At 44.3% G+C, this 20,463-nt stretch overlaps 1 protein-coding gene across 11 annotated transcripts in view; it reads right to left on the bottom strand.

Annotated features, from left to right (window-relative positions):
* PALM2AKAP2 (PALM2 and AKAP2 fusion) overlaps positions 1–20,463 on the bottom strand; it is a 624,976-nt gene that overhangs the window by 106,646 nt on the left and 497,867 nt on the right. The window contains exon 1 of one of the 11 annotated variants that reach the window (XM_081237126.1): positions 6,354–6,518. The exons of the other annotated variants lie outside the window; for them this stretch is intronic. The gene's annotated coding sequence lies outside the window, so the exon portion shown is untranslated. Of the gene's footprint in view, positions 1–6,353; positions 6,519–20,463 lie in introns of those variants that run through there. 11 annotated transcript variants of the gene reach the window in all.

Here is a 20,463-nt window from a genome sequence, read left to right as displayed (position 1 = left end):
GATTAAAAAGAAAACTTCACAGGGGCATCACAAACTGGGTTAGGTGCTACAGTGTTCTGCTTTTTCAGTCATGCTGTTTGTGAATCCCCAACTGCTTTTTCTAACCGACTCACTTCCTTAAATGCACAGGCTCATCCTAATACAGGCGTGGCACCATGAATCTGGTGGCGAGGTTTGGACCAAGGGTGGAGGTTACCTGTTATATGTGTTTGTTAAAAAGAATGATTTGTAGCACTTAAGAATTAACTCAAAGGGCTTCCCTGGTGGCGTAGTGGTTGAGAATCTGCCTGCCAATGCAGGGGACACGGGTTCAAACCCTGGTCTGGGAAGATCCCACATGCCGCACAGGAACTGGGCCCGTGAGCCACAACTACTGAGCCTGCGCATCTGGAGCCTGTGCTCCGCAACAGGAGAGGCGGCGACAGTGAGAGGCCCGCGCACCGCGATGAAAAGTGGCCCCCACTCACCGCAATTAGAGAAAGCCCTCGCACAGAAACGAAGACCCAACGCAGCCAAATAAATAAATAAATAAATTTATATTAAAAAAAAAAAAAGAATTAACTCAAAATAATGTTTCTGGTGTGCCCACCTCGCCTGGCCGCTACATAATCATCCATCCAAGCAGCCAACTCTACTGCAAATCTGTGAGAAGTTCAATGATAAGACAAAAAGGACTGAATTCACTACGCTTCTCAGGCTCTTCTGAAAACCTTTTTTATTTGAACCCTCCTGGCAAATCTTTACTTAATACATTCATCCATGTTCCTGCCTTATGACAGAGTAAACTCGTGAAAGCTGGCAAAGAAGCTTGCAGTAGTTCGTGAAGGGGAATCCCAGTGACCCCCCCATCCTACTGCAGGTCACTGAGTGAGCTTAAAGCCCAGGATTAGGGTCCTGAAAATTTGGGTCCATTTTCCCATTGAGAAGCAATTTCTGACCTACTCGAAGCATCAGGAGAGAGCAAGTAAAGAAGACTGGAAGAAGCCTCGATACAACAGTGCAAGTGTTCAGGGGTAAAGGGTAGAGAAGGATGTCAGCCAGGTTCCCCAAGTCAAAAGGGGGCTGTGGGGTGGGCGTGGAGGTCAGGCCTGGAGAACCTCTGTGCCCAAAGCTTCTGGATCGGATCAGTGTAAAGGGTGAACAACTGATGTGCTACACGATTGCTGGAATTTTTTTTTTTTTAAGTTTATTTATTTATTTTTTAAATTAGTTTCTGCTTTATAACAAAGTGAATCAGTCATACATATACATCTGTTCCCACATCCCTTCCCTCATGCATCTCCCTCCCTCCCACCCTCCCCATCCCTGGAATTTTTTTAAATTAACTTTAAAAACTGTTTACTTATTTGCATCTGCCATAAAGATGAAAGAAGATGTTGGTTAATTTAAGAAAACAACCAATTTGGGGAAGAATACATGTTCAAGGTGCTTCCATACCTATCTCATTTAAGTTCTGAAGTAGGTAAGTTTTGGTATCCCCATTTTTAATTTTTATTTATTTATTATTAAAAAAAAATTTTTATTGGAGTATAGTTGATTTAAAGTGCTGAGTTAGTTTCTGCTGTACAGCAAAGTGAATCAGCTATACATATACATATATCCACTTTTTTAGATTCTTTTCCCATATAGGTCATTGCAGAGTATTGAGTAGAGTTCCCTGTGATATACAGTAGGTCCCTATTAGTTATCTATTTTATATATAGTAGTGTGTATAAAAAATATGGAACACTTCATGAATTTGCATGTCATCCTTGCGCAGGGGCCACGCTAATCTTCTCCGTATCCCATTTTTTATAGATGAAGGAACTAAGACTCAGTTTATGTGACATGCTGTAGATCTTATATAGAGAATTTGGCCAACGCACTAATGAGTTTGGGCCCTGTCATGGCTTTGGATAACTGGGGCGTTAATTATAGTATCTGTGTATTTGGCTCTGCTCAGCCCACCTGCTCCAATCAAGCATCCAACCGACCACAAAGTCCCTGAAAAGGGGGGTTCAGAGGACAGTGTCACCCCCACCAAGTTCTACAGCTCTCTCCCCTTCATTCACACCATGACTCCCCCAACTCGGACATGTATCCTCCAAGACAACAAACAGACAAACAAACCCACTTCAGGGAAGCTCCATCATTTCATCCCTATCCCTATCCTCTTCCTGAATAAGGAAACCTTCAGCATTCTACCTCCAAAGGGTACCTTTTCCAGTTACAGGGCCCATGCAGTCTTTCTGAGACTCCAACCGAGAAAGGAACAAATGCCACTTACATGTTCCTTGATCCTACTCAAACATGTCCCCCCAAGGCCTGGTAGTACTGGTTTTCCTAGATTTGAGAGAGAAGTACCAAAGGGAAAAAGAGGTCAATGGGCCCAAGGATGCTCTCAGTCCCTCCGCCCATGCTGTCTCTCCTCTTCTGCACCTCCTCAATCTCTGAATTCACTTCAAAAGGAAAAAAGAACCTCTGGCTGAACCCTGGAGAAAGCGCACCCTGTTTTACTGTAGGAAGAAGGCAAGGTCTTGATGAACTCATTTTTCTGGCGCTCATCTTTCAGAGACTGGGGCAAAGAACAGAAATAACATTTATATTGGGATTTTAGTTTTCTCAAAAGCCAGCCTCCAGGGTCTGTACTGGACTAGGTTTGGCGATTACACTTCTACACTTCTAAAAAATATAATTTGTATCTACGCTAACATCACACTGAGACTACAAAATCCTGAACGGTCAATGGAAGGACAACAGTACATTCACCACAGTAAACTCACCAAGGCAAGAAGTAGTCAAGGCGGGGGAGTCATTTATTACATCTTCGAAACATCTTCATCAACAACAGTTGAAATAAATGTTTAAGATAAGTTTAAATTTCAGTTACTGAAATTATTAGAGCACTCTATTTCTTAAGTATTCTAATTAATCAAGTCCTACTTAAATCACACAAACATACTCTATAGTTTTCTTTTTGAGCAAAATACAGGTTTGTCCCGCTATCTGAAAGTAGACCACTCCTATGAAACCTTTGGTAAGCTGAACTGGCATGAAGCAAAGAGTATTCCCACTTCATGTTACAGCAGGCACTTCAATTTTACGAAAGTCTACATTAGTTCGATAACAGCTTTTTCATAGAAGTGAAAATCTTCTTTGGATTTCTTTTGGTTAGCAAAATGTAGATCTTGAGTAAAAGCTAAGTGGCACTAATGTGAACTTTCACAAAGTGGGGGAAACCTGTAGTGGATTTTCCTGTTACAACAGAGACAATTTCAACTTTTCTATAATAATATATTCCTGGAAAATGTGTTTGAAGGGCTTATGTCCAAAACTTAACAGCAGTAATATATCCTTAGAAGGTGATTATCTAACAAAGATATTTCTCTCCCTCCCTCCCTCCCTCCCTCTCTCTCTCTCTCTCCTTCCCTCCCTCCCTCCCTCCCTCTCTATATATCTCCCCTGATGGCTCATGGATGCACTGCCTCCCTCAGGCCCAAGCCACCCAAAGTGCTCCTGGATGAGGCTGGTGCTAGTGCAAGGCCCTGAAGCTTACGCTTTTTTAGCACCACAGCAAATCTGCCTCCGCGTGTCAAGTTTGCACAGTACCAAAAAAATGATGCAATCTTCTAGCAAAACTTACTAACATTGTTGAACCTGATACGTATATTAATCAACTTGAAATTTCCAATAGCTTACACAGGATGCCTGACCAATCATCTAAGCAGATGATGACTCCCATGTGTCTCAGGATCAAAGGACAGCCATTCCAGAGGCTAATTCATGACAGATCATACCAGTGCTGAGAAATGTATAAAATTTAAAAATGAAACTGGTTTTCAGAAGTCAATTTTCAACATGCTCCTGTTTTAATCATTAAAATCCCTCAACACAACCCCCGTCCAAATTCAATTGCATTCTTATTTGAAACATTTCTCATTTTTCCTAATATGCAGAAACGTGTGATGACAACCTTGATAGAAATCTAGGACATGGGTGTTTTAAGAGTCCACCAAATCTATAAAGACAGCAGAATCTAGCCAATAATTATAATAATTAATTAGAAAGTCCAGGGTGTTAACATTTTAGAAGCAACAATTAATATGTAATTTCTATATTAAAATACTGAAAGGTTTAGAAATAAAACAACCAGTGGATCATTTTCCCCTCACTTGATAACTAAATTAAGACAACCTCTTCCACTTTATCAGCCAGAGATCCTGAGGCTAGTGACGCAGAAGGAGCCACTTATGAAAGTGAAATAAATTCTGACAACACTGCCCTGAACTCTGCAGGCAGGAAACTGTTTCAACTGTCATGCCAGAGCTATGAGATAATGGGTATTTCAAAATGTTTGTCCCATCTCAAAGCCCAGTCTCACACTATCATCTTGGCATTCCAGAAAGAAGCTGAAAATGAACTCCACTGCCAGAGAAGCATCTCAACACTTAATTGCCCAGTCTGTTAGGTAAGGGATCTGGAGACCCAAGGTGTATTACTTTCATTTCTTCTGGCTCATGACTAATTTTATTGGTGGAGCTCAAAATAACTGCAGGGCCTACAAGACCCATGGTGTGCCCACTCAAAGGAGAAGATGCCCTTTAAGCAAAGAGCCTATATCAAAACTGGAGAGAAGAGAGCAGGCATCGGACAGCCGTTTAGAGGTGCTTTAGGGCAAGTTTCAATTCTTAAAAGGCTTTATGTTTAAAGAAGCAGTGAACTCCTTACTAAATATGCCTCATTTCTAGACCTGTTAACTCTGAAATTTTATTGATCAAAGTTGAGGAGGCTGCCAGCAGGAACAGAGTGTTTAATTAAATTGCGAACATTTCCAGGAAGAAAAGTGTGATGCTTAAATTAACTCTCTTCAATTAGAACAAAGCCAAGGAAACAAATCCCCTGGGATTACACTGGGGAGTGGTGGGTTTGTCCTAATTCAGCCTCCAGGTGCCTGTGACGGGTGATAAGACGGAAAACCGCTTCCTCTGAGAAGTTGTTTGCAGACTGAGGGATATACTATATACAGAGACGTGTGTGTGTGTGTGTGTGCGCGCGCGCGCGTGTGTGTTCTTTTCAAGGGTAAATACGTGGGGGGGGGGGGTTAGGTGCTGCGCCTAAAACTGCTACAGGGAAGGGCAGACATCTGCCAAACCACTACTGCCCCACGCGGGAAACCGGGTCTGGAGAAATAATCCACCGTCTCTCTACACGAGTCACTTCCCTCCCAGACGCCCCCTTCTGCGGATCAGGGAGAGATCCCCAATGCTGGCCGTCTTGCATCCGTCCAGGGAAGCTCAGAAACCAGCTTGCGGGTCCCGCTCCCGCGGGCCCACCCTCCGCCTCGCTCCCCACCGCCTGCAGCCGCCGCTTCGCCTTCCGCCCTCACCGGCCACTAACCCCACCACTCCCCGGCCCGCCTCGCCTCCCTCCGCGGGCTCCCGGACAGCCCGCTCTCCCGGACCTCCATTCAGTCCCCTGTTCTCCGCTACAATTCTCTAGAATTTCTCAGGGCCGCCAGTATCTCCTAGCTCCTATCCCGGGAGGCGCGTCGCCTCCACCGCGATTCCAGAACACTTGCCCCAGCGCTCACCACGATCCGCGCCCTCGACTCCCCACAGTGTCCGCACAAAGGGGGCCAAAGAGACCTACCCTCCGGTTTTATCCAAGATAAAACACCAGATCCTAATAGCTGGGGTCCCAGCCTCAGGTCGAACTTCCAGGCTCAGCTCGGACCCGGGTCCCCCTCCCTCCGCGCGCAGAAGGGCTGCTCCCTCCTCCTGCAGCAGCTCCCCGGAACCCATTCCAAAAGTTTCCAGCTGGCTGAGAACCCGGCCCTCCTCGGCCTCAGTCTCCCTGCAAAGCTCCTGATTTCTGAAAAGGCCCCCAGCGCTACCATCAAAGGAGTCAAGACGCGCGCCTTCCTCTCCAGCTGGAACCGCTGGCTCCATCCACCGCGGCTCCCAGGTCTGAAGAGGCGGCTACCGACCTTTGATTTTTCTCTGCTTTTCCTGTACAGCCCGACTCTGTGTGTGTCTGGCGGAGGGGGTGGGAGGGAGGTGGTATTCCTAAGTTTAGTTTTTAAAGCATATATAAGTGAGTAAGTATTGAATAAAGCAGCCAAAAGCTGGCCCTCCCCCAAACCTAGGAATTCAAAGCCACAGGGTCACAGCCCTTTCCAGCCAGGCCCCCGCCCCGCACACGCTCCACTAGGCAAGGACCATAAAAGCCCTTTAAAGTCCGCGGTACATCAGAGGGCCTCCCAAGGGACCAATCCCTCCCGAGCCACCCTCTCCCCGCGCCCGAGGCCCCAACACCAGGAGGGGGCCCCAGGGACTTGGTGTCCTGGGTCAACGCGCCTAAGCTTAGACACCCACCTCTGGGCGCCGGACGGGGGCGCTGTCCTCGGCCTCCTATCTAGCGTGGCGCGGCCACTACCTCCTCCTCGGGGCGTCGGGGAGACTCCGCGGAAAGGCGTTCGGCAGGCCCTGGCTGGGGCGAGCGCATCTGCCGAGAGCCGCTGCCGCTCTGCGCGCTGGAGGGCAGCTCTGGCGCTGGAGGGCCGGGAGCGCCGCCCGCCTGCTCCCCGAGCCCGCCCCTTCCCCGCCCCCTTCGCAGCGCCTGGGGCAGAGGTCTGCCCCTCCGCTTCCACAACCCCTCCCCAACCACTCGCACCTTCTGTCTGTGGCTTTGGCGAAATCTTGGCACACACCGAGAAACCAAGAAATGAGTGAATGGATAGATTGGAGGGATGGAGGGATGGGGCAAGTGAAGCCGAGTATTTCCTAACTGGGGAGAGGGCTCTGTGTCTGGGTACGTGGACCTGTGTTAGCGCACGTGTGGCCGTGTCGGCGTGCGTGCATGCATCTGGACGTGTGCGTTGGTGTATACATACGTGCATATGAGTGTACATGGAAGTGTGTGGCTGCGTGTGCGCCCTCACAAGGCCGGCACCGCTGAGTTCCTATCCGAGGGGTCGAGTTCCCCATCCCTTACCAGCACCAAGACTGTGTCCGGGTAAGCAGGACCGCTGGGAGCCGGTGGGAGACGCGTCTTTGTGTGTTTTGGGCCTCTCCCTGATGTGGTCCAGAGGCTGAGGTGCGGACAGGGATGCTTCTGGTTCACTGGCTCGCCAAAGCCTTCACGCTGCCCTCCCTGTTGTGGCAGCTGGTGGCTTGGTGTCAGAGCGTGTGTGTTAACAAAGCCAGCGGTGGGGAAGGAGGCAGCTGATACACCGCGTGGGGCTGGATGCGGCGGGTGGCCAGCCATCCCCCACTCCCAAGCTGTCTGAAATTTCAGCTTGTAATCCCCTCCCCCACCATGAATATTTAAATAATGTTAATGACCCTCTGAAGATGGACCTTCTAGAAATCCTGGGAGGACACACACAGAAACACCTCACACAGAAAACAGTATTTTTAAAACCAAGGTGTTCTATGCAGAGGAAATATAACGATGATATGTAGTCAGATTTCTTGAATTCAACTTTCCACTAGGCATGATCAAGGTTTTCATTTCCCAGTGATTCTCCCTCTCCACCTCTGCAAGTCAGAGCCCCTTATTCCCCTAGTTTCCATCCTCTGTTGGCCTGCTTTTTTTCTGAACCGCTGGCCAAAATCCCGGGGTCCTCTTCTGAGAATCAATTCTGCCTGCCACACACAGGGAAAGACAACTGCCAGGGACCTTGCTTTCCCATACAAGAAACGATAACATGGGGACCTGTCCAGAAAGCCTGTCCAGCTTAAAGACATTAAAAATAGCATCAAGCCCGGAAAAGGCTTCTTTACTGTCTGAAGGCTTATTCACACCTTCACGGAAGGGGAGGTGGGGATGCAGTGAAGGCTACAATGGAGACCTCAGCGGTTCTCCTCAGGGTTCCTGAAAATCTATAGGCTTCTTTTTCTTGGCATTTAGGAATTGTTTCACCAGCCTTTTTGCATGTTTGTCTCTTACACTATTGAATTTCAACAGAATTTACTGACCAGTGGTTGGAGATTACAGAGTTTTAGCCTCAGTCAATCCATTTCTTTCCTTTTCTTTTCTTTCTTCCTTTCCTCCTTCCTTCCTTCCTTTCTCTCTTTCTTTCAGCTCTTCATGGCACTAACCTGAGTTAAATATGTGGGTGCCCTACATTGTGATCTATTTTTAACATTTTAATAGCATGTGAAAACTCACATTGAAATGAGCATGTTTGGGGACACTTATCTATTTATATGGACCATAGACTCTTTTTTTTTTTTTTTTTTTTTTTTTTTTTTTTTTTTTTGCGGTAGGCGGGCCTCTCACTGTTGTGGCCTCTCCCCTTGCAGAGCACAGGCTCCGGACGCGCAGGCTCAGCAGCCATGGCTCACGGGCCTAGCCGCTCCGCGGCATGTGGGATCTTCCCAGACCGGGGCACGAACCCGTGTCCCCTGCATCGGCAGGCGGACTCTCAACCACTGCGCCACCAGGGAAGCCCTGGACCATAGACTCTTGAAGGAAAAATTCTAAACTTACAGCAGAGGTGAGATTTTTATAACAGTATTAGGGCAAGTGCATCATCACTCTTTCTTCTATATTCCTAAATTAGAATGTACCATTTACCAGTCAAATTTGTTTCCTTATTAGAAATAGTACAGCAATTCTGAATTCTTTCCGAAAGCAATGTCAGTGTTAATATTACTGTAATATTATTTTAAAATATGAATTAATTAATGCTAATTTTCTGTTAATTTTAAAGTTCTAGCATATTCTACAGAAAACTATTCGGAATATTAATTTAGGAAAAGTACGTGTTCAATAGATATTAATTTACAAGAGCATTTCCTTTTCTTTCATCTTATAAGATATTAAAGAGGAAGCCATGATTAAGCTACACTTTTTTAAAATGAAAGGCTTGGTACATACCAGGGATCAGAAATATTTGTTTAATTTGTTCAATGAAATCAGTGCAAGGGTATGAACATCTGCATGTGAAAGTAAAAACTGTTTTAAATTAACATTTATTTTCCCCTAGGTCAGCGGTTCTCAACCAAGGGTGACTTGATGCTTTCCCCCCCACCCACCCACCCAGATATTTTGGCAGTGTCTGAAGACATTTTTGATATTGTGGGGTGCTACTGACATCTAACGGTTAGAGGCCAGGGATGTTGCTAAATATACTGAAGGGTATGGTACAGTCCCACAACAACAAAGGATTGTTGTATCCCAAATGTTGAATGCCGATGTTGAGATATCTTGCCCTGGACCCAAAGCCAGGACTAAGGACCACAGATATCAGGACCATGTCTGCATTTATTAAAAATGCAGGGCTTCCCTGGTGGCGCAGTGGTTGAGAGTCCGCCTGCCGATGCAGGGGACATGGGTTCATGCCCCGGTCCGGGAAGATCCCACATGCAGCGGAGCAGCTGGGCCCGTGAGCCATGGCCGCTGAGCCTGCACGTCCGGAGCCTGTGCTCCGCAACGGGAGAGGCCACAAACAGTGAGAGGCCCGCGTACCGCAAAATAAATAAATAAATAAATAAATAAATAAAAATGCAAATTCCTGGGCTCCACCTTTACCTACTAAGTCAGAATCTCTGGGGGCAGGACCAGGGAAAGAAACTGTTTTAACAGCTCCTAGGTGATTCTTAATAACATGAAAGTATAAGAAACACTGGAGGGCTTCCCTGGTGGCGCAGTGGTTAAGAATCCGCCTGCCAATGCAGGGGACACGGGTTCGAGCCCTGGACCAGGCAGATCCCACATACTGCAGAGCAACTAAGCCCGTGCGCCGCAACTACTGAGCCTGCACTCCAGAGCCTGTGAGCCACAACTCCTGAAGTCCGGGCTTCTAGAGCCCATGCTCTGCAACAAGAGAAGCCACCGCAGTGAGAAGCCCGCGAACCACAACAAAAAGTAGCCCCCGGCTCACTGCAACTAGAGAAAGCCCGCGCACATCAACAAAGACCCTATAAATAATAAAATAAATAAATTAAATAAATTTAAAAAAAAAAAGAAACACAGGAGTTGGGAAAGGCTGGCTTCTTACCCAGTGCATGCTTATGGGCTCATCACACTGTATGTGTCTTAACATGATAATGGTTATTAGAGCTGAGAATATTTTATGAAATATATAGGCTCCTTGATCCATGTAAGAAGCACTTATGAAGCAAATAAAGGGCTACTGATTCTGTGAAGACAAACAAACATAGCTGGGATATGAAAATGTTAAACACTCCCTACACCATTTAGGACACAACACCTTCTATGGAAATGTTGCTTGGCAAGAGGGGAGGTCATGATTTTTTTTCCCCCTATGGCCTAAGTGTACATTTTTGCTTATGTTGTCTGTGCCATGCTGCCTGCCCATTTTAAATGGTGCCCCTGAGCAAGAGTGGCCTCCAGGGGACACAAGAAATAGAATGTACTTACTAGAGAAATACCAAAAGTAAAGGTTGGGTTTCTGGGAAAGAAGTCAGCCTAGACACAGATTGACAGAGCCTCTTCTTTCTCCCCAAGCTTAGAGAAGAATAGAAGCTGAAAGAAAGACCCATGAGTTGCTCAGAGAGCTGATCTGAAAACCCAAAGAAGGGGCCAAGACTGGTCAATCATAAAGAATTTGCCATTTCTTCCTTCTGGCAAGGAGAAAGACCAAAAAGCATCAGCTGGGTATACTCCTCAAGTACTAAATGTGTCCTACAGAAAATAAAGGCTTGCTAGAAAAAAAGAGTAAGAATAAGATGGAAAAGCAAAGAAAACCAGCACTGAAAAGGCTGGCCCCCATCAAACTAATAGCCTTAGATCTGTTGGGCTTTCCCAGCAAGTACCAGGTAAAGTCATTGGAAAGTTAGGAACAATCCCAATCCCAAGGGCATCCCCATAGGACCAGATGCACCACTGCAAATCTAAGAGAAGAAACAAACAGGGGGAAATATTTGCAACATATATAACAACAGGTTACTATCTCTAATATGCAAAGAGTTCTTACAAATCAGTATGAAAATTGAAGAAAATTACCAACTATCTGATTGAAAAAAACCAGTCATTTATAGATAAGTAAGTATAACTGGCCATTGAACTTAGGAAAAGATGCCGAAACTCTTTCCATTAAAAAAAAATGCAAGTGAAAATACTGGAATAATATATTTTGCATGATATCAGTAAATACATAAAATACAAATATTATCTATCATTGGTGAGAGAATGATGAAAATTAAGTATTGTACACTGTTGAAGGGAATATAAACTGATGTTAATAAATTGGTAAATTCATTATACAATTTGGTGATATCTTTTAAAATTAAAAAAATGCTTATACACTTGAATTTGCAATTCACTTTTGGAATTCAGAAGCTTATAAGATCTGTGAGTCAGAAGTAGACTGAAGTGGTAGGGAGGAGCCAGTGAATAAGAAATTCCTGATCACAGAAATGGCCAAAATAAAGAGACTATTTAATATAAACTTTTAAAATTGCTTGCTGTGTAATGTTGTGATGTAAGTACTTCTGGAAACCCCTAGACCTCTAATAACAGTATTTGTTCGGAGAACCAAAGGCAAGGGGCTAATATATGGCTTGGTGCAGACTGATGTGAGATTAAGAATTCACACAAGATGGGAAATCAGAACAAGAAGCGACCAGGAGAACTAATTCCATCCCCCCAGAGTTAACCACTTGAGTTAAAAATCCATAAAAATAGTGGGGTGGGCACTGGACCACCTCTAACACTTTGTGGGTAAGGGTCCAAGTAATTTCAATTTAAATATAAAAGGAATAATTTTACCCTGAAGGCTGTGGGACTTGGGATAGCCAGCCAACAAACTCCTAGGATGCACACAGACCTTTGGCTTATTTTCTAATTCTGATAGTGGTTTTACCCTATTCATCTGGATGTTTTGTTTGTTTATGGATTTCCCACTTAAGACATTTCTCCACTGATCTCTGATTTTTATAAAAGGGCAAAAACATCATCTCTAGATAATTGTAAGGAATGATGCTTACATCCTTGGCTTTTCCACAGAAGAGATATTTCATCCATAGACTGTTTTAACCATCAACTTTCTGAATGAATGCACAACATATAAGACAGGATATGGATTGTTTGTTCTGACTTATAGTTGTTTCATCAAATTAAAAACACTCTTCTCAAAACCATCTCTTCTTTAGTATCAAGTCTGGTTTCTGAGTGATGGTCAGCTCTTAAAACTTTGAATATCAGTGTTTCCCAAGCTAGCCCACATTGAGAGTAGCTGGAAAACTGGAAGAAAAAAAAAAAAAAAAATCAAAAAACAAAAAGCCTGGGTTAATTTCCCTAGAAGATCTGGGGCTCAGGAATCTATATTTGTTTAAGCTTCTCACATGATTCTATGACACAGCCTGGTCTGGGACCCACTTGGGGTGGACACAATTATCTTTAGGCAGGGGAAGGAGAGAGCAAGCGAACACAGAGACAGGGATGGCTGTCACATGAGAACACTTGGCTCTTGGACCATGTTTACTCCCGTTCTTGGCCTAGTCTGTGGTTGCCTGCCTTTCCTTCATTTCCTCTCCAGGATCTCCAGCTTCCTGTGCCCGAGTAAGTTCCTTTCCAGCCTGTTCCACATATATTTCCTTTCCCTGCATCCTCACACTTGGCCTCTCCTTTGCCAAATCCTCTAACACAAGGAAATGGTGACCTGATGACATTCACCCCAATGCTTGAGACTCTTTTTTCAAAAGACGTTTAAAAACACTCCAAAGAAACATTCCAAAACTCAAGCAACTTTTGCCCGTCTAACTGCTTTCATTTTGTCCCACATTGTAGCTGGACTGTGCCTTCTCTACGTTGACAAAGGGACATTGTGCATCCAGATTGCCCCTTGTAATATACATTTAAAGGGTACCATTATAAAGTGCAAGTCATACAGTGTTCCAGACTAAAATCATCAATGAAATGCAGCAACATGGAAGCTGCTTGTTGGAAAGGATGCAGAAAAAAAGCTACATGTGCAGGGGAAAGGTAGGGTGGGGAAGCGAGAGAGAGCACAGACCACAGAGTTCCCTTGTGAGGGAAGCAAGAAGGCACAGAAGGCCATGTGGGACGCTTAAGTGTTAATGACAAGAATGTACTCATGTAATACTTTGGTAATTAACAACAAAGCCCGGAGGCTCAAGTTCTTTGTTTCCTGGCTGGGAATTTTATCTCATTTAACAACTGAAGCATTTAAAAAATCTAGTAAACACTCGAGTTCATGCCCTAATGGAGACACAGCGTGGAACAAGGTGCTTTTAAGGCACTGCATCACAAACACAAAGTCTGCTAAATATACTTGGAATGTACGGGAAGGGACACAGCGTGTTCACGCACACGACATGGGAGCAGTGCCCCCAGTGCGGAAGGCAATTTCTGTTGAGTAAATCCAGTGAATTTGCTTCTCATTAGCGATCCGTGTTTTATTTTATTTATTTATTTATTTTTGGCTGCACCACCAGGCTTGCGGGATCTTAGTTCCCCTGACCAGGGATGGAACCCGGGGCCTCAGCAGTGAAAGCGCCGAGTCCTAACCACTGGATGGCCAGGGAATTCCCAGCGATCTGTGTTTTAAATACAAAACTACCTTTCTTTCTGGTGGTACTTAATTCCTTTTCAGTTTAGGTAACATGAGAATGATTTTTTAGTTTTTAAAAAATGGGACCGTAACATTTTCCCAGTCATACTCAAGTGTTTTCCTCAGAACTCTTAATTACAGGCTGTTAATTTATGGAAAGAAACATAAGGATTTTCAGTACTATTAGGGGAAACTTGACACTTTAAACTTTAATAATCCTGATCATCGGAGAGGGGTGGCCTTTGCAGTAAGTAGTCTCTGACTTACTGGTCAACTGTTTTAATATTGAGAACAACCCAACAAATCAATAGGCTTTTTCCTTCTACCATATTGAATATATTAAATTACTTATCCAGGCGTGAAGGTAAGTTCACTGAATATGATGGGGGAATACTCTGAAGGCAGTCTGAGTTTATCTACACAGAGTAAGTTAATTACTTACCTAAGTAACAATGAAGATTATAAAATGTTAGACCATTTAGATATGGAGAATACTAATGGCTTCTTCTACAGCATATTAAAAGCTTCTGTAGGGAGGGGACCATGACCTATGTAAAATCACTTTAGAAACCATAACAGCTTATGATAAAGTCAACTAAAGCATAAAAACCCACATAATCTGTGAAGAGCCTCCAACTCAAGTAAAGGCCTTTGCCTTCTCTCCTGTTTCTTTTCCTTCTCCCTCTCCTCCTTTCTCTCTTCTTTTTTTTTAAATTGTTTTATTGGCGTATAGTTGATTTACAATGTTGTGTTAGTTTCTGCTGTACAACAAAGTGAGTCAGCCATACGTAAACATACATACACTCTCTTCTAGACTCCATTCCAATATAGGTCATTACAGAGCACCGAATAGAGTTCCCTGTATACAGTAGGTTCTTATTAGTTATCTTTTATATATTGTAATGTGTATATGTCAATCCCAATCTCCCTCCTTTATCTTCTTTTCCCCTTCCTTCCTTCCTTCCTCCCTTCCCTCCCTCCCTGCTTTCCTTCCTCCCTTTCTTCCTAGTTCCTTTTCTTTTTAGACCACAGCCTAGTAAATTTTAGGAGCAGGCACTGCAAACTCAAATACCTTCCAAAGCCAGACTATCAGAAATAGTTTGTGACTCCTGTGAAGGACTGCTAATTAATTTATAGACTGACCGAGATAAGATAGGCCAGCACGAACAGAGAACTGTGCGTTTAGACAGATGGCTGCCACTGCTTCTGTTTTGTATCAGGCGTTTTCTTAACTTGCTTGGGATGAGTGAGGGCATATCCAAATGTCAGACAAATGAGGATTAGAGCTAGGAGGCACATTACGTCACCCCAGCCACGTTACGGTATAGCGAAGTGTCAGTGAAATCCAGGGTCTCTGGAGCTAAAGAACAGGGTTCGAATCCTGGTCTGTCATTTATTAGCTGTGTGACCTTGGGAAAGTTGCTCAGCGTCCCCATCTCTCTGAATCCTCACCTAGAAAAGGCAGATCATGAGAACATCTACCTGCAGTGTCACATCTACGATATGACTGTTGTGAGCGTAAAATGAGACCATCCATGTAAAGCTGTAAGCCCAAGGCCAGCTACAATGTTAGTTGTTATCAGTGAAAGCAACTGAACCCTAGAAGGGGGATGGGACTTACACAGAACCACCAGGCAAAATTGGGTCAAGGTCAGGACTCAGACTCAGGCCTGCTCACTCTTAGGTCAGGGCTAATTTCTTTGCTATAAGCTTGCCTTCTTTGGTATTTTTGTCATTTCTAAAGAAAACAATAAACAACAATTACATGGCATGATGAGTGAAAGCTCTGGTTAATTTGGTTTTAAGGCCAGAGTCATGTCTATGACCCACCTCTGGCCAGACAAGTGCAGAAGCAGTGGTTACCATCTGTATAGGCAGGATGGTTGTGCTGTCAGCATGGTTACGTGCCCACCATCTCTATCACAATATCCTAGAAATAATTCCCTCTCAGCCTTTTGCCTTGGAGTTTTGCTTTGAGTTCTGTTAAAGTCTCCAGCCCGTTCTCAATATTCTGGAATATTCTGCAGACAGAGGATGCTGCCACAGACCTGAATATCAGAGAGTGGAAGTGAAGCCTTCATGCTGACATGCGTGTGTGCTGTGGTTTGCAGCCACTCTCTGGAGGGGGTCCCTGCCAGGCACTGTATCCAGAGCGGTTCCTACAAGATGGGGGGACCATCTTACCCCAGGGCAGGGCCCTGCCAGGGAGAAATGAGACCTCACTGCTCCCCTCCCCTTCCAGCCTTAGCTCTACCTTCTGCTTTCATTTTCTCTGGGTCGGTATCACTCAGTCGGCCCTGGATCCACCAGTTATTTCACCCATTCTAGTCACATTCTGCTCTTTACCTAGAAAGCCCTTCTTACCAGTCAAGACCTATTTGACTCCCCAGCTTCAAGCCTGCCCCCAAGGTTGCTGTTTCCAGGGGCTCCATCCACAATCTTCTTCCCCCACTGCCATTATCCTGACCCTCCCCTTGACAGAGGCACTCTATCCAGGGCAGCCTAGAGTCTTACCTTGGGTTCAGCATCTTCCCTTGAACACCCATCAAACACACATGCTCCAACCCAACTGCTTACTAACCTCCCCTCACTCATCTGCCCTGTATTTCCTGACTCAAGGGTCCCACAATCCCCGTGGTCACTTGCCCTCTTCCTCAATGTGGTCAAGCTACTCTGGCCCCTGTTACTGTCCCCACTGCCCCTTCACAGGTCACTCCTCCTTTCCCACCTGGACTGTTCAATGGCCTCTTAGCAGATCTCCCTGCCCTTGGCCTCTCCCCCATCTTGACCACATTTCACAGTACACCTGAGTTAGCTTCCCAAACGGGTCTCCAATGACTCCTCTTGCCAAAATGGAGATTCCCTATCACTCAATCACTCATCCGCTCAACAGATATTTATTACGATTCTCCCATGTGTGAGGCCCCACTGTAGGTGCCAGGGATGTGGCAGTGAACAGTCAAGTGCTTTCTCTCATCCTCAAGCCACTGGGCCTGGAGGTGGGATGGGTGTTCTTGCTCTTTACTGCTTCTTCCAGACTACTGTCCTCGTTTCTCAATAAAATCCCCCTCCCTCATTACCTGAAGATTTTAGCATCTGTCACTCTCTCCAACATTCTGATTATAAGTCTTAATGATTATAACACCCATGTGGATAAGTCTTTGAATATCCTGGCCTCTTAGTTTTTTAATTTTTTAAAAATAACTATTATTGGGACTTCCCTGGTGGTCCAGTGGCTAAGACTCCAAGCTTCCACTGCCGGGGCACGGGTTTGATCCCTGGTGGGGGAACTAAGATCCTGCATGCCGCGAGGTGCAGCCAAAAAAACCCATAAATAAATAAATAATAAAATTTAAAAAATAACTGTTATTGTCTTCCTACTTCAGCCATCCAGTTCCATGGTCCCATCCTAGACCTTGTAATTACCAATAACCGTGCACCCTTCATAATCTCAGTTTCAAACATCCTATTCTCTAACCACCACTCTTTCTTTTTTTTTTAATTAATTAATTTATTTATTTATTTTTGGCTGCACTGGGTCTTTGTTGCTGCGTGGGGGCTTTCTGTAGTTGTGGCGAGCCAGGGCTACTCTCCCTTGCAGTGTGTGGGCTTCTCATTGTGGTGGCTTCTCTTATTGCGGAGCACTGGATCTAGGTGTGTGGGCTTCAGTAGTTGTGGCTCACAGGCTCAGTAGTTGTGGTGTACGGGCTTCGTTGCTCTGAGGCATGTGACACCTTCCCAGGCCAGGGCTCAAAACCATGTCCCTTGCACTGGCAGGCAGATTCTTAACCACTGTGCCACCAGGGAAGTCCCACAGTCTTTCTACTACTATGCCAACTCCAATAATTCTCCAACCCCATGACCAAGGCTAACCCAATGATTCCATTATGCATCATTGTTCCTCATCCCTCCTGGTCTCATTCTTTCTGTAGCTTAGATTCCATGGTCCATCCCTTGTGTACACTCTCAACTCCTTTGTCTGTCTCTCCCTTTGCCATATTCACCCTGTAATCAGTAACCCCAGATCAATCCAACTCTTTGTCCGTTCCACATCTGCATTCACACACTGACATGACTAGAGGAATACATACAACCACCTGGCCAGTCTCACTTTAAATTGATGGCTGCTTCCTTTAAGTGGTGCCTGGAGATGCTATTTACATTTCCCCAGTCCATTCATTCCCCTACTCTTGCAATGACTAGGTACACCTTCTCCTTTTCCCTTACACACTTCTTGCTCCATGTCACTCTCATCTGATGTCCTGGCTTCCCATCTCACTGAGTGAGAAGAGGCAATGAGAAGATGGCCTTCCCTCTTGTGACTATGAGCACATGCCCCTGACCCTAGCTAAGGCCACCTCCTCCATTTGCACAGGATCCCGTCCCTTCTCACCCCTTCCAGGACGTTACTCCCCCAACGGTATCCTCTCTTGCAACATAAATTTTCTCTCACCTCATAAGGTCTACTGTGATCTCTCCCACTTTAAAAACAAACAAACAAACAAGAAAACCAAAAAAACACTTCTCTTAACCCTACAGCCTTCTGCAGCTACCACCTCAGTTTTCTATTCCCCCTTAGATCAAACATATTTAAAAGAGAGAGTTCTACTTATTGTCTCCATTTCCCGCCCCCATCACCCCCATTCTTTCTTTTGTCCTCGTTGCCCCACCGACAGAGCATGGGTCACAGGCAACATGACCTCTCCAGGCTGCCAAACCCAATGATCATTTCTCAGAACTCATCTTACTCGACCTTTCAGCAGGATTTGACATGATGTTCGGTCACTCCTTTTTGAACTACTTCCCTCATTTGGCTTCCCAAATACTCCTCTCTCCTGGTTCCTCACAGACCTCACTAGCCATTCTTTCTTGGTCTCCTTTTTTTCCTCATCTTCCAAATCTTTAATATAGGCTGATCCAGGACTAGGGCCTCAGCTCCTTCTTTCCTTCTATCCCTCTGTGATCTCATCCTGTCTTGTGGCTATGTACTGATGAGTCCCAGATTTCTATCTCAGCCTGCCCTCTGCCTGGAACTCCAGACTCACACCTGACCTCTCCACTTGGATGACTAGAAGGCATCTTAAACTTAACAAGTGCCCAGAAAATTCTTAATTTCCTCCCCAAATCTGTTCCTCCCATAGTCTTGCCCACCTGATTAAAGACAGACTCCATTCTTCCAGCCACAACCGTGTCACTCCCATCTGACAATATTCTGATTTATTTTTCTCCAAAGCACTTATCATTGTCTTTCATATAATATGCCTGCTTGTTTCTTTGTTTCTTGTCTATCTCCCCTTACTAAAAACTAACCTACATGCATACAGGATTATAGTCTCTTTAGTTAATTTCTAGATGCCCACAGCTTGGCACAGAGTAGGTGCTAATTAAAATTTGTTGAATAAATGAAAAAAAATGTGTTCATGGAACTTACATCCTAATACAGTGTGAATAATGGGGAAAGATAAAAAAACAACAACAAAGGAGAAGAATGCCAGATAATATGAAATAAGATAACAGGATAGAAAATCAAAGGTCAGTTGAATTAACCCATGTAGCTATTAGAAATATGCTATTGTCAGGAGGTGGTAATTGTTATAAAGAAAAGTAAGGCAGGGGAAAGTGATGACATTGATGGCACTGGGGAGTGGGTACTATTTTATACAGTACAGTCAAGAAGAGACTCCTTAATGAGGTGACATTTGAGCAGAGAACTGGAAAAAGGAGTGAGCCATGAGATATTGAAGGGAAAAGCATTTCAGCACAGGAAACAGCAGCTGTGACAACACTGACCAACCACGTGTGGAGCAGCCAGGAGGCCTTCACAGCTGAGGAGGGGTAGATGAGGGAAGGGTGGCAGTGAGTGAGCTCAGAAAGGAAACAGGCCAGGCCAGATCATGAGGACCCCACAAGCCTTGATAAGTATTTTGGATTATTTTTTTCTTGAATAAGATGTGAAGCCACTCATTTATTTTAAGCAGATAAATGACTTAAGTTGTTTTAAAGATCACTGTGGCTGCTACTATATAAGGTCTGTACTACAGGCGGGAAAAGGAGTAGCCAGGAGACCACTTAGAAGCTATTGTAGTAATCTTGGCAAGAGGTGACAATAGCTTAAACTAGGATGGTCATGGTACAGTGGTGATAGTAATGGTGGAATCAGATTCTAGACATAATTGGAAGAAGATGCACCAGGCACATGGCAGGAATCATCACACTTAGAAGACATTCAATACCTATTTATCAGATGCATGCGCATAAACTTCTTATTCTCATTACAATAAAATGTTCTTTTTAAATTCAAAAAATCATAAATATCAAAATCAAAAATATCATAGCAATACATCAGCAACAAGAAATTAGAAATACACTTTAAAGTGGTAAAATCCCACTTATAATTGCAATAAAATCTCTAAGCTTCCAATAGGAATACAACCAATGTAAGATTGACATTTATGGAGAAAATTTATTAAAATTTTTAAAGGACATAAAATAACTCCTTTATTTATGATGGATGACTCAATGTATGTTACATATGTGTATTTATATGTATATACATATATAATTTCTAAAAGGTTTACTGTCTGACATTTTATATATAGGTCTTGATTAAATTATAATTTAAGAGTTCTATTGCTCAAAAGACAGTATAAACAGAGTTACAAGAGAAGGTATAATGGACTTGAGGATATGGGGAGGGGGAAGGGTAAGCTGTGACAAAGTGAAAGAGCGGCATGGACATATATACACTACCAAACGTAAGGTAGATAGCTAGTGGGAAGCAGCCTCATAGCACAGGGAGATCAGCTCTGTGCTTTGTGACTGCCTGGAGGGGTGGGATAGGGAGGGTGGGAGGGAGACGCAAAAGGGAGGGGATATGGGAACATATGTATATGTATAACTGATTAAATTTGTTATAAAGCAAAAAAAAAAAAAGTGGTGTT

Source organism: Mesoplodon bidens (genome assembly GCF_964165515.1).
Source record: "Mesoplodon bidens genome assembly, chromosome: 6".
In the NCBI taxonomy this organism is placed as follows: domain Eukaryota; kingdom Metazoa; phylum Chordata; class Mammalia; order Artiodactyla; family Ziphiidae; genus Mesoplodon; species Mesoplodon bidens.
This window is presented reverse-complemented; position numbering and strand designations above follow the sequence as displayed.